This window comes from Pteropus medius, unplaced genomic scaffold (genome assembly GCF_902729225.1).
Source record: "Pteropus medius unplaced genomic scaffold, Ma_sr-lr_union100, whole genome shotgun sequence".
Classification (NCBI taxonomy): Eukaryota; Metazoa; Chordata; class Mammalia; order Chiroptera; family Pteropodidae; genus Pteropus; species Pteropus medius.
In genome coordinates, this window is record NW_024352148.1 from 1,101,579 (window position 1) to 1,114,078 (window position 12,500).

The 12,500-nt window shown below is 54.8% G+C and overlaps 1 protein-coding gene across 1 annotated transcript in view; it reads right to left on the minus strand.

The window, feature by feature from the left end:
• LOC120589351 (bifunctional heparan sulfate N-deacetylase/N-sulfotransferase 4-like) overlaps window positions 1–12,500 on the minus strand; it is a 145,919-nt gene that overhangs the window by 65,707 nt on the left and 67,712 nt on the right. The window lies entirely within an intron of this gene.

Sequence of the window (12,500 nt, forward strand, 5' to 3'; positions counted from 1 at the left end):
TTTGGTTTTTTGTGTTTGTTTTTTGCCAGAATTCTTCATTTATTGATGATCCAAACGCTCAGCACATTTCGGTTCTCTGACTTCCTTTACTCGACACGTATTTGTTGCGTCCTGCCATCGCTGGGGACCCTTCTGGGTGCTGAGGGCACCCCAGCCAACGAAACGGACAGAGATCCCCAGCGCCAGGGCCTTGGGCGTCAGTGGACCAAGGAGACCAAGATCGCTCGACACTGGCAGGTAAATTGTGTAACGCGGGAGGAGGTGCGAAGGGCCACGAAGGCGTGTGTGCCGCTCGGTTCGATCGTTCGAGGGTCCCAGGGGAAGGAACTATTCTGAGTCAAGGCGTGAAGCTGTGGGGGGGTGAAGTCACGCAGATGCCTCAGGTGACCCGCCCCGGGCGGAGGGATGGGGCGCCCCGCTCCCTGTGGGAAGCGCCTCCGACGTTTTGAGGAAGAATAAGAATTCGGTTGCTTTTGGGGCAAAGCAACAGGGGGGACAGCGCCTGGGGCGGGGCTGTGTCAGCAGCCCCCATGTCGCCTGCCGCACAGCCCAGGGCCACTGCCGGCATCCACTGCACCCCCTTGCAGGCGGCCCGTGCAGCGTCCTGAGAAGGAACCGGGCAGAGCATCTGGGGCCTAACAGCGTCACTGCGAAGACACTGGGACTTTCCCGGGCTGAAGGGAGGAGCCGCTGGCTGAGCGGGGGTGATGGCGTCTAGCCCAGCGCTGCAGAGAACGTTCCTCTGGCCGCCCTGTCAGGAGCAGCCTGAGGAGGAGCCAGGAGGGAACCAGGAGCCCGCCGGCAGGGTGCTGTGACAGTCTGGGCGAGCGAGGACGCTGGCTCGGACCTGGCTGGGGACAACGAGCTGGAGACAAGTGGCTGTATTCTGGATGTATCGTGATGGTGGAGCCACCACCTTTGATGACAGATCAAATACCAAGTACGAGAGCTAAAGGGACAGCAAGCCGGGGAGGTTTCCGAATCACGCAGGTTGGGGGAGAGGCAGGGCACGCGTGGGGGTGACATCCAGTTGGATGCTTCAGGGGTCCTGGGAGTGAAGGAGGCCCCAGCGCAGAGAGGGCTCTGAGGACAAGGGCGCCAGGAGCGAGCTTTGATCCCCGGAGGCCGGGCGGGTGGGGGCGGGAGGGGACGGCAGCGCACGCGTCCAGCCGTGCCGTGCTGTGTCCTGCAGGCGGGACAGGCCCGAGGCGGGGATCTTGAGGAGCGGCGTCGGCGGGGAAAGGAGAACATGGAAGCGAGGTGGAGAGGAACCTTAGCCTTCCCAGCTCTTCAATGCGCTGATGGAGGGCGGAAGCCCGGGCCTGGAATTGCCGCTCACAAGGCGACAGCGGCCGGCGGGGGCGTTCGTCCGTTCAGCGTCCGCCGAGCCTAGCTCTGATCCGGCCGCCAGGCGTGTCGGCTGGCACGCTGAACGTGATGATTTTCCGCGAAGCGCGGTTCGCGGGCTCAAAAGCAAATCCGAGCACGCCGGTCACATTCCATTTGCTACATAGTGGCGGAATCACGGTGGCGGGGCGCGATGTGGCTCTCGAGGACTGGCTTTTACTTGTTTAGTGAGCAGACGTAGCGTGGGGTCGGCGAGCCGTCGCGCTTCCAGCGAGGCCCTGACCCGGTGGGGAAGGGCGTGAACTGTGAGACCCGAGAGTCCCTGCTGGGCATAGCACTGGCGTGCAGTCATACTCGCAGCGAAGGGTCTTCCAGAAGCCCAGCGATGGCTTTTCCCGGCTCACGAGGGTGGGGAACCTAGAGTCCCCGGGGCTGAGCTTGGCGGCGCGCTCGATGCGCGGCGAGAAGTGGCATCGGAGCCTCCCAAGGAATGCAGCACCACCACTGGCGCCCCCGTCTTCCCCATGGCTAGGTGACTTAGAAACTCGGTCCACGGCTTAATAAACGAGAGAAAGCGGTGCGGGCGTCGCATTACTTAGACCGCCCACAATGCCCGGCCCTGGGAGACGCGGTCACTACCGTTCGAGATTCTCCCGTGCGGTCACGGAGGGTCAGGTGAAGAGTGCCCTCCGCCCCACTGGGACGTTATTGCCAGACTTACGCAGGCAGAATGAGCCAAAGGAAGGCACTCGATAGAGTTTTGCTTAATACACATCGCACCGTTTTCCCGCGTCCATTTGTAATTTTGCCTCAAGCAAATATCACGCCTGACTAATCTCGCCAAACCTCCCCGGTCTTAGCTCCTGGGGCACCGAGGCTCGCGTTACATAATCCGCTTCTCTAATTTCCTCCCTGATTGGCTGTGTTCATGGCAAAAGGGACTGGTCTATGCTGAGTGGTGAGGGTGTGCACGCACGCGTGTGTGCGTGTGTGTGCATGTGTGCGTGCGCGTGTGCGTGTGTGCGAGTGTGTGCGTGTGTGTGGAAGTAGACAAGTCGAAGACTGCAACTTGTCCTTTCTGAAGCTGGGTAGGATGCCCTTTATATTCTAATTTTGAAGAGATTTCCAAAGTTTCTAGATGCTTCCACAATTACGTAGATGTTGGTTTGAAATCACTAACTTAAATGCTTCGCTTCTTGGATACAGATGTGTGCTATTACTCTCTCTGAGCAATATATTAGGAATATATTTCTAATACTTTTTTTTTTTGAGTCAAGCTGAGATTTCCCTCAGGAGTCATTTCCCCCCTTAACGTCAGCTTAATGCATTTATGGAAAAATGCTTTAAACATTTGGTGTAGCCTGAGCCATTCCTCTGGTTGTCAATTTCCTACACCCCTCCCCCCCCAATTCAAAGTGTTATTACATTTCGTCCTTCTGGGACACTCTGCGCCTTCTCTGAAAGTTAAACTAACTCACGTCTGTGATCGTTTTCAATTGTGCGGCACTTTTACCACCGTGTGAAATAGGTTAAACATCATCAGACAAAAAAGAATCGTATGTTAATGATCGATATCTCTATATTTAAAAACCAAATAAAGCATGCCCACTTAAATAACCGCCTGTAAAGATGATTAAGTCACCACACTCTTCTGTAGCCACGTTGACCTGTTTCAAACAGAAGTCACCCCGCCATGCTATATTTCCAGTTCGTTATCATCGCGTCCAAGTGACGTCATCGTTGGAAATCGAAGCATGGGCGGAGAGCCCCTCTCCGAACAACTTCGCCGCAAACACGGTCCATCCTCCTCCGTCACTGACTGGCTTTCTCCCCACCCCCGTGTGTGCATGTCACCGAGGTCGCCGCAGAAACGGCCGCAGGCAGCGTCCGCCACGAAGGGGTAACACGGGCTGGAGAGGTCGCTCCCCACGACGGACAAGGCGTAACGGGAACTCGCGAGCCGAAAGAGTTTTTCAAATTAAAAAACGTAAAAGATGGAAAAAGAAAAAGGAAAAGAAAACCGTGGCAACTAACCCGTTCGATGGAATGTTTACTTTGAACAGGGGATGTTCGGCATGGCAGGAGTTAAGTGATCATTTAAAAATCTTGAAAACCTGGGCTCTTGATTATTTCACAGTTATTTAATAATTAAAAACAAGTTTGGTCATCGAAGCAATAAAATTAAAATCTGTCCTTGAAAGCTAACTCTGCTATTATCGACCGTTCTGAGAATCCGCTCCGAGCTGCTTCTGACAATGGATTGATGCGCAGGCACAAAACTTGCTTAAAGAGCAGGCCGTTCCGCCGGGGGCGTTCTGCGTGAGTACGCCCGTGGGGATCTGCGTGTCACAGACAACGGGTGGCGGGAGTGTAGGCAAATCTCAAACCAGCTTAAGAGAAACATGCGAAGAGAAAGCACTGGCTAGGGAAGCGGTTCGCACCGTGAACCGGGAAAAACAGAAGTGGAAACACTCACGGTGGATTCCGGAAAAGGAGAGCTTGTTTTTCTAGAATCTGGAGATAAGCACTCGGCTCAGAAGCTCCAGTGCCCTGGCCTTCCCTTCGGGTTTAAGACGCAGCCCCCGAGACGCAGCCAGTGCAACCACAGAGTGGGCAACAGGCAGGGCGGAGGGCGGAGGGCTGGCGGGGCCGGCCGTGGCTGCCTCCTCCCCAGGACCCACGCGGGGACCGCGCTCGCTGTCCCCTCTCTGAAACACGGGCCGGTAAATCAGGCCTTTGGACACCTTGGCTCCACGAGCCAACTCCGGATTCAACCAGAAGAACGTGAAGCCGGGCGCTCTGAAAGCATCACACGTACGTGGACGCGAACACGCCTCGCCTGACCCTCACACACCTGTGCTGAGAACTGCCTCGCCCCTGCTTCGGCACTGGAAAGTTAACACGCAGGGATGTGAAGTCATTGGCTAAGGTCGCCCGTCTAGTGACAGGCAAAGGTGAGGTCTGAAGCCAAAGACCCAAGTTAAACCGACACGCTGACCGTCAGGTGACGGCGAACACCAGGCAAGGACACGGCACAAATAGTTTTATATGTGAAAATAGCTCAGGCTTTGTTTTACTCGGGGAGTGTGGCTTTTCCTTTTGTATTTCGAGCACAGTTCGTTGTTCAGTATAATATAAACAAAACCACATTTAGAGTAAATGTTTATTTGCCTTAAAGCAAGTAACTTAAATATTAACAGCTCCTTTTAGCAGCTGCTAGCTTATCTGTGGGGCGGGCTGGGAGGACCTGTGTCGCAATGGTTTCATGTGTCAGCTCTTGGAAAGAATTGAAGCCTCTTCTAGTTAATCTTAAAAGAGGACTTAAATGCATCAGAACCGTAAAGCAGAAAGAAAGACTTTCGAGGCTTTTACACGTACCAAAAACAATGGCGACGAGGTACCCCGCGCAAGCCTCGATGGTGGCAGATTAAGGCCTTTTGAGCACTAGGAATAGTTGGTTTCCTTGAAATATTGCTGCCCGGTATTGAAGTGCATTTCGCAGGTGGTATTTATTCCTTTGAGGTTAAACACATTCAGAAGGAAAGGAGCTACTTGACCAAAGGGGGGAAAAAAAAAAAGACGCTGCAGCTAAAATAGAAATTTGGGGGGTGGGGGTGTCTGATGGTGCAAATAAATAAATATGCATCGTAGAGATGTTCTGTCTCAGGGAGGTTCTCTCATCTACCTGCCAAATACCAGACGCGCCAGACAAGGACCTACTGTGATGCAGCACGTGACAAGAAAAGCCATTTTTCCCTCTAAATCCATTGCTAAGCAGTATGAATATTAATAGCTAATGAAATACCGATTCTAATTTGCAGGCAAAAAGTTCACACTATTCTTCATGTTGTACGTTTGGTGAATCGGGGATCGGGAGCCTTGCAGACGGCCTGAAGGAGCCAGCTGAGGACTTGATTAAACGTCATCTCATCCCGCTCGTAAAGTCCCCGTGCTGTCTGTGGGCCACAGAAGTCAGCAGAAGTCAGTCGGACTCATTTGTTCTGCGATGCACTCGCCCTTACACAAGTCAACTTTCCACACGCATCTCTAAGTTTTACACAACATCTTCCCTCAGCAGAGAAGGGAAGGTCTGTGTTTTCAACAGTTATCCACCTTTGCCGAGGTCACGCACACATCTCCCCAATCACCTAGCTAGTGAAGGTCACTAGAAAACCAGGCACGCAGGTTGGCCCCTTTGGGCTTGGGGAGGCACCACCTGGCTCCCCGGGGACCGCCAGCTCCTGCGGGCGTCCCCTGAAGGGCTCTGGGCTGGGAGCCCCAAGGCGGAGGGCGGGAGTCGTCGCCCTATGACTCACGAGACACTTCCCCGTGAGCTCAGAGCTTTTCAGTGGTTAAGAAACCAGCCCAGCAGCCAGCCCTGTCTTGTTTCCAGCTCAGGGCGACTCAGATACATAGAACTTTAGAGGGACCAAGGGCCGCAGGGGCCCTCCAGTTCGATCGCCTCACCTGACTGGCAACGCGATGACAGCCACGAGAGAAGCTACTCGGCCCACAGACACGACAACAGCCCAGAGAGAAGCTACTGGTCTCACAGACCACAGACCGGAAGACTAGGAAACACAGACACAAATCCTAGGGACACGGCTGAGGGTCCCGCAGCCTCTGCGGGCACAGTGTGGACCCAGAGCCGTAAAAGCCTCTGCATTGACAGTGACCGTGACAACCGCCAGTCCCCGAGGGAAGCGTGACACGGGGCTTAGGGAGCATGTATTCATCTCAAAGGCAGCACGTTACGCATTTCAGAGAGTTACTCTTTGAAACGGTTAAAGGATTAAATCACTCAAATCCTGAAACGTTTTGGTGACAAACGGAAGACTCACTCATTGTCACGACGTCCCACGCCGGCATAGCACGTATGAAGGGCGGAATCCGCAGCTGTGCGGTCTCCAGGACCCTGGATAACACGAGAGTGCGCGAGACGGTACGAAGGCTCGGGATGGACGATGCCATCGCAGAAAAGGGACGTGCCAACAGGCGGGTGGGGCCGTGAACATGCCTTCGAACGGCATGTGAGAAATACATGCGTGTTTAGCACAAAGAGCAGGAAAAATTAACAGCCGTAAGATGACGAGACAGCTCTACTGACCACGTGGGTATATGGAAATACTTTGAAACTACTGGGAAATGTCATATGCAAGCAAATGTTCGATGGTAACAAAATCACTTAAGTACTGAATAAACGAGCTTTAACGTGGCCGGCCGCTGTCTGCAACCTTCCCACTGTGACTTTAGTATTTTCCTCCTGAGACCGTTTTGCTTATCATACATTTCCAATAAGTAGAATTAACTACATTCAAGATCATATCAATATCCCATTTTCTACACATTTAGCCAATTTTCACTGCTCTGTCTTCCAAGGACATGCCATTAATATTTGATATGATTATTTAATACTTTTTCAAACTTAAAAATACTTTTTGCCTGCCCTGATTTAGGATTTAGAATGCCGATACAAAAAACAGACGCAACAGATTTAAGAAACACATTATTTCCAAAAAGAAAAAATAGTGGATCTTAATTTGAAAAACCCCGTCCAGAAATCCTAGCAGATCAGGTGAAATTACTGGCGCCTGTAGCTGCATTTCTATCTCGGGGTTTAAATCTAAAAGTAGGGTGGCAACCTTGGCATGAAGAATTAGGGGACCGGATTACATGGGTTGCCGTAGATAAAAAGGAGGGAAAATGAAGAAGTTCTTTTGAAAGAAAGAGGGGGCATGGAAGACGAGGCACGGACGACACCCTCTCCACCCTCCTCCGCCCCGTCCTGGCGGGGACTGAGTCTGAAGAACCCAAGACGTCACCACCGAAAGCTTCTCGAGCCCGTGCCTTTCTCATCTGTCCTCAAGGGCACGCGCGTGGGGTGGAGGATGGGGGTGGGGGGTAGGGTCGCTCCTCCAAGCGCGAGAACCCCAGAGCCGGAAGGGCTTGGTCGCGGGGGTGTGTACGGAGCCTGGGGAAGCTCGGGGGCAGACGCGACGGTCACCGGACTGGGTGGCGTGGCGCCGCACCGGCGTGGTGGCAGTGAGGACATCGGCCGTCACCGGGTACTGCGTGGACGGAGTCGCCGGGAAATCAGAGGGGAGCGGACGGAGCAGAGGGCAGGGAGGCAGCTGCCGGGGCCTCGCGGCCGGTTCAGGGTAGTTCGAGGCTCTGAGACGAACATGGCAGGGCCTGAATTGTCACGACAACAGGGGCCCTGCAGCTGCCCGGATGAGAATCGACCGGGCAGGGCCGAGAGGCGGCAGGAGCCCGGCGAGGAGGCTGCTGCCGGCTGCGGTCGAGATTCGATGGCGGACTCAGACTTGGGAATGGCGCTGCGGACGCCGCCGGGGGCCTCTCCCAGCGAGACGACCGTAAGCAGGAGAAATTATTAAAAAAAAAAAAAAATCAAAAGTCTTCGAAAGGAACTATGACATAAAGCAAACAAAGAAACAAAGTTATTCAAAAAAAAAAATCTGAGATCGGTAAGATCCGCGGAAGCGTGTGGCACTTGAGCCGCGACCCACTGCCTTCCCCACCTGCCCCCGTTTAGAGCGACAAAGTCTGTACCCATCGCGTACATGCAAGAACCCGGGGTCCCTCTGCCTCCCCCGAGAGTGGCGGCTCTTGGGTAGGCCATCAGGACACTTAAAGATTTTCCATAGCTGCTCTGTGATGAGTTTGGGTTTTTAGGAGAACGGTGTAAATGTCGGCATTTTTCATATGAGGAATGGTGCGTGTCTAATTATGAAAAAAAGTTACAAAGAGTCCAAAAATACGTGTAGCATCTTAAAAGCGGGATTTAAAAGTCTATATCTTTATTTCAAGAGTCCTTCATGGATCACTCATGAGTAAGATTTCTGACTCTTCGATAAAACGGCAAGAAAAACTCACATCACTACTGAAAAGTTAACATCGTAGATAAAATTTATCTCGTCTCCTTCAGGACATGGTTTGGGCTCCTCCGGCCGTGAAGGAAAGGCCCCACTCACTTGGAACTTGAATGGGTCTGAACGCAAAACTTAAAACGATGACACACCGTTCCTTTTTTCTTTTTTTTTCACAAGTCTGTCATGGAATAAAAATAGACGATTCGGACGATTCGGACGATTCGGAGCTGTGCAGGGCAGTCGTCCCTGCGTTCGCGAGGAAGATGGGCGTGAGGAGCAGCTTTCGGTGACGTTCTCATCACGCACGCCAGCGTGAGCCCGTGCTTCTCGTCCTCCCGAGCCTTTGCCTGTCGTCGTCGTCGAAGTGTTGCTTCCCGTTAGTGACACGTCGAGCAGCTGAGTGGCAGCAGAAATGTGTGATGTGGTAAAAAGAAGAGAATCGAAAATATTCCCCCCGCCCTGTGGCCGCACACGTGGGGCGTCTCTAATGATCATGTTCTTCGTCATCTGTGCTTAGCGCGCACACGCATACACACTCGCGTGGTGGGTGTGCCCGTGGATTAAGCACGCATACATAAATGTACACACACAAACACCCTACAGACTCATCTGTGTGCACACGTGCTTGGGGGTCAGCGTAGCACACACACGAGACTTCCATACTGCACGCTGTGTGCACACGTGCTCGTAGATGATGCATAGCACACACATGAGACTTCCATATTGCACGCTGTGTGCACATGTGCTCGTAGATCACGTGTAGCATGCACATGAGACGTCCATGTTTCATGCTGCATGCACACGTGCTTAGGGATCAGTGTAGCACAAACACAAGACTTCTACGCTGCACGTTGCATGCACACATGCTCATAGATGATGCATAGTACACACGAGATTTCCATACTGCACTCTGTGCGCACACGTACTCATAGATCACACGTAGCATGCACATGAGATTTCCGTGCTGCACGCTGCATGCACATGTGCTTAGGGATCAGCATAGCACACACAAGACTTCCGTGCTGCACGCCTGTGTGTGCACTGCACAGGTCAGTGTGTCCCGGTGGGGAAGGGTGGCACCTTCCAGCATATTGAACGGCAATGGGACAGCCTTGCTATGTGTTTCTCTCATGATTTTTAGACACACTGCAACAGAAAACGAACTTTATCCAGAGAGAATTCAGACAAATTCTACGAATAAAACCATCTCAATTGATTAACTCTTTTTGAATTATCGCTATGAAGCTATTATGTCATTTGACTCATTTCTGTAAATGCATTGAGAACGACTGTGCTTTTCGCTGGTGACCTGCCCACCAGCCAGGGTCACACACGGAGCAGCGAGGACCGTAAGGCGCGAATGAAAAACGCGGTTTTTCTCGGTGTAGACTGGCCACCGAGTTTGGGAATCTCTTTCTGTAACTGCTTCAGTTACAGGTGAGCATTTCAAGACGACCATCCGAACCCGTGGACCGACATCGTCTCGACGTCGGAATTTCGGAATGGGAGCTGATCGGTGGGGTCCACGGGCCGGCGCTCCTGGTTGGCAGACGACTTGATATAAATGAATTACCTAAAATCTCTGTTGCTTGGAGCATGGAGAAGGGAGTCGTGACCATTTTGAGGGAGAACACGGTGGCACGAAGCCCGTACCCGAGCGGCCGGCTGGTGAGCACTGCCGACCCGCGTCGGGATGGCGACCACGTCCACCGCCATCCCTTTCCTGCGTCCCCCGCCCGACCACGCCTCGGTGCTGGTTCCGAAGTCCCATCGGACGTGGAAAGGTAATAATAAGAAAGAACTACATCTCCAGCTCTGCGATCACACGCACTACGTCGTCCTGTGTTCCTAGTTACGGGCGAGGTCCTGCGTGTCACCGCGCGGGGGGCCCTGGGACGCTTCACGGGGCCGACCGCAGCGGGGACTGGGCAGGGCCACCGCAGCCTGTGTGCCAGTGGGCCTCCCCTTGGCTGTCACGTTCCGACGACGCAGCGTACGATCAGACTTTTTTAACAAAATATTTACAGGTTTCGGTCTAGCTTTTGGCCACAGCGACTTCACAGACATAATTGTCCCGAATGGACTCTAAATGGCTTTCAACGTTTCATTACAGAGCAATCAGGTCCGCGTCTTCGCCAGGGCTCTCGGCAGGCAGGGCGCTTAGGGAAGGAATGATGCGAACAAGTGAAATCAACCGTCAGGAAATACGCCCTAAGTGCCGAGCAGCAGGGAGGGTGCGGGTGACGTGGGGACAGTTTCTAGTCAAGGTGACCGCACCGGCAGGACTCCGCACACTTGCTCAAGGCCAGCCGATGTTTCGAAAGGGAATATTTACTTAGTTGACCACGTTCTGTAGCAGGACAAAAACGGCTGGACGTTCCCTGAGAGTAAGCGCGGATCGAGCTCTGATAAATCCACATCTCGGAACAGACTTGTTTCATTTAGAGCCAGACGCAGCTGCAGACGCTCCTGGATTCAGAACGACTGTGACCGGTTAAGCAGCACCTGCCAGGAGCTTGCTGTGGCGGGGTGCCGCTCCAAGCGCGTCGCCCGTCTCCCCAAAACGACCCCAGCCGGAAGCCATTACCATGGTCCCCGTTTTCAGAGGCGGGGACACCGAAGCACAGGGACGCCGGGGCGTCTCTGGTTAAGATCGAGCGGCCCTCGACGGCGGTCTGGACTCGAACCAAGCCCTGTGCGCCCCGCATGCCGAGGCTGCCTGCCGCCTGCACGGCCGCACTCACGACGAGGTCCCCTCCGTGCGGGCGTGGCACTGGCCGGGGACACAGGCGGAGAGAGCGGGCAGCCATCGACGCCACCCCTGGGTGGAACCTAGGACTCATTTGGCCTTAGGGCCACACCTCCTCACGTGGCTTTTCAACACCGAAACGCGTCACAACCACACACGCCAGGAACGGCTTGTTTTAAATGCAAACTGTCGAGGACAGAGGTGTTCCCTGGGCCTGGGTCTTTGGGGGCCCAGTGCATGACCGTCCACCCACGGCACGAAGGCTCGAGCAAGCGCCTCCGAGTGTGTTTCTGGAGAAGCGACGGATGCGTGGCCGGCTTCGCTTTTAGGGCAGCGGGCAGACATTACGGGGGAGGCCCAGACAGTGACTATTTTAGGTTCTGGGGCCAGATGGACTTTTGGGGAACGACCCAGCTCTGCTGTTGCTAAAGCAGCGGCCACAGACAACGCGGGAAAGAAGCGGTGTCCGCCTCCCAACAACGCTGCTCTTGGGGACGCTGCGAGGCGAGTCTTACTTGGTTTTCATGTTACAATGTATTCGTCGTGCCTTTGTTTTTCGATGACTTCAAAATGTTAGAAAAAGTTAACCAAGAACAAAACTGTCTTGGTTTGAGGACGACAAGCAGCGAGCAGCGGCCAGACATGGCCCAGGGGCCGTGGGGCGGCCGGAGCGGGGCGAGTCGGCCCAGCGCGCGCGCGTGTGGAAGCAAAGCCGGACCCGCCGTCGGCCGGAGCCGGATCCACACCCCAGAGGAAGCGGCTCCCGTCTGACTCCTCAAGCCTCCGCGAGGCTGAAACGCGCCCGACCCGCTTCGGGCCAGGCTGGAAGCAGCACCGCGGATGCAGAGCCGCGTCGCGGATAAGGAGATCCAGAGATGCAGTCGACCGGGCCGGCCGGAAAGTAAAAACACCGCTGGAGGCAGAGTCACCGTTAGCCTCTCTGCACCAAGAGCAACGTCCCCCTTCTGCTGCTGTGACTGTCCCGGACCCCGTGCCCTTTCTCGTCAACACCCCCGGCCTCTGTCTCCTGATCGGACGCTGCGTGGGCTTCTGCCCGAATCTGCTCTCATGGGATCACAAACGGACGCAGCCGCCTGTCGCTCTGGCCTTCTGTGCTCAGGATGACCCACGTTACCTGGCAGTTGGTTGGAAACGCGAAGCCTCGGGCTCCGGACACCACGGGATCAGGAACCGCCAGCGAGGGCCCAGCCCTTGGCATCCTAGAACGCGCCCCGGGCCACGAGGAGCCGGAGGCTCGAGGACCACGGGGCTAACCCTCCGCTCTGACGACTCCCCACCCGGCCAGCACCCCCCCCACCCCCCCCGCAGCGAAGGCTCTGCAGGGGCTCGCTGCCCCGCGGGAACACGGGAGCGGGGGACCATCTTTCTGTCCCTAGACGCAGAGTGACCAATCCACAGAAAACAGGAGAGAGCGCGTTCTGGTCAAGACCCCCTTCCCGAAACGCGCCGGCTGAGGCGTCAGGGCGACAGAGACCCCAGACCCCGCGCCGGCA